We start from the raw sequence: 2,572 nt of genomic DNA, 5'->3' as shown, positions 1-2,572 counted from the left end.
TCTTGATAGTGTTATTGCACTGTTTCATGGAAAATAAGCCCCCTAAGGTCCATATATGGTCTCGGACACCTCCAAACACCCATAAATCAATTCAAAATTATTTTAACAAGATTAAAAAACTCAAAAATTTATTTTTATCTATTTTCTATGATTTTATAAAAAAATGTTTTCTTGTTTAATTTATTAAATAAATTTATTATTTTTACATGAAAGTGGTCAAGTGGCATCTCCCATCCATATCGGTCATCGAGATAGGTGAGGGGTGTTACATTTTGTGGTGTTAAAGCTTGAGTTTGGTTGATTCTAGGACTAAAATGAGACATTGCATCGAGTCTAAAAGTACATACCACAATGGTCCATGATAGTGTGATGTATTTCTAGCTTAAATTTGGCTTCAATTTCTTTTATAGATCACCAATGTCTGCCAATTCCAAACATGTGGTTGATGAGGAGGTAGAGAGAAATGCTCCTACCCATAACAAAAATTCTTCAAATCCTCAAGCCCCTCATGGACTTGGTGGTGAGGTGAGGAATGTTTTCTTTAACACGATGAATAAATGGTTTGATCATTATGTGGGAGCCATTCCTCTAGCTCCCCAACCTCAAGGACCACATTTCCCCCTTATATCATCTGTTGTTCTTCAACCACTGATCCCTATTCTTGAACCTATAACCAACCCCCACTTAAGAAACTCCATAATTTTGGGGATGAAAATTCAAAGGTAAAAAAGGGATGATCTGTACTAGCTCGTTTTTAGTCAAATTAGAACAGTGATTTTGGGATTATAAATCTAAGGTCAAAATAATTATTTTATTATTATTTTGAGGTCTACAATATGATAGTATGAATGTGTGAAAATTTCGTTAAGAAATTTTATTGTTTGAGTGTTTAATTTGATAAAAAGGACTAAATCGCGTAAAGTGTAAAAGTAGAGTTCTATTAGCTAAAGGTGTCTAATAGCTTTATAACTTTGAAGTAAAGGTCCTTATGTGGTAATTAGACCATTATTAAAGTGGTTGGACAATTATGTGCATGGTTTAAGTGATTTTTAATGGTTTAATTAAAGGGTATTTAGGTAATTTAAAAAATTAAGTTAATAAACAAGTAATAAAACAAAGACTATCATCTTTGTCATATTACTTAGCCGAAATTTTCAACATAAAGCACCATTAAAATGGCTTCAAGGTTCGGCTAGCTATCCTTAGTGCATGTAAGTCATTTTTGACACTGTTTTTAATTATTTCTATGTTTTTGAGATCGTTGCAGCTTAGTCTAGCTAGTCCAGGGACTATTTTGCAAAACTGTTAAAGGTTTAGGGTTTTTCCATTAATGAATATGTGTGTATTTTGATGTTTTATGGTAGAAATGAATGGTTGTTGTTAGATAAACAACATTTATAATGTGATTTTTGATAAAATTGTAATTTAGGGATTTAATTAAGAAATGTTGAAATTTTGTGGTTAAATTGTGAAAAAATGAAAATTGGGCTGCTAGGGACTTAATTGAAATTTGGCTAGCATGGGTATAAGTTGAATTTCATGAATTTGTGTTTTTATAAGCTAAGAACTAAATTATAAAAATGTTGAATTATTAGGGACAAAAGTGTAAAGTTGCCTTAATGTGTATTTTGGACTAAATTGAATAGAATGATAATTAAATAAGTTAATTTTGATTACATTTAGATCAAGAAAAGCGAAATTCAGATTTAGATTGAGGGAAAAATAAAGTATCGGACTAATCAACTTATTTCGCCGTTTTTGTAATCGAGGTAAGTTCGTATGTTAGTAAGCATTAATATAATTGTGTTTTAATTGCTTTATTATTGAATTATTTGAGAATACGACCTTGCGGATATATTCAATGAAGATTCGACAAATGAGAAATCCCAGTTGAACCTTAGGAATAGATTAGGATTTGAATGACATGTCATCAGGGGTTATGTGATTGGGTGCTGGTCTGTACGTCCTATCGGTGGCTCAGTTATTCGGCATGTGTTGCAGATACTCGTCAGCTTGTGTGAGCAACACTGTGTAGTTTCATCATGATTATTAGTTTGTGTGAGCAGACTTGTTGATAGCTCGAGAGTGAGTATTATATGTGATATGAGATTGAGATGGCTTCGGCTATATATATGTGGCACTTGGGGTACAAGTTTCCTGGGTATCCGATAGTATTCTAAATGGTTCAATGGGTATATGGAAGATATGGATGAGTAAAATATTGATACGAGATGGTATAGGAATGTACATTAATCATATAATCTTTGAATCGAAGAAACTTGTGAAATTCTCATTTAATCTTGTGATTGAATATGTGATAGGTTTGTGTATTTATTTGAGTTGTACATTGATATGATCAATTGTTTAAATTGTGTTTGTATGGTAAGATAAGTTTATTATTATACGAGCTTATTAAGCTTTATAGCTTACATTGTTTATTTTTCCGTATTTTATAGTGAAATCAAAGCTAGCTCGGATTTGGGAATCATTGAAGAACTCATCACACTATCAAAGTATCACTTTGGTACTTTTGAGTTTATGTTTTGGTTATATGGCATGTATAGGAATTATG

Source organism: Gossypium hirsutum, chromosome A06, assembly GCF_007990345.1.
Source record: "Gossypium hirsutum isolate 1008001.06 chromosome A06, Gossypium_hirsutum_v2.1, whole genome shotgun sequence".
Taxonomy (NCBI): domain Eukaryota; kingdom Viridiplantae; phylum Streptophyta; class Magnoliopsida; order Malvales; family Malvaceae; genus Gossypium; species Gossypium hirsutum.
This window is presented reverse-complemented; position numbering follows the sequence as displayed.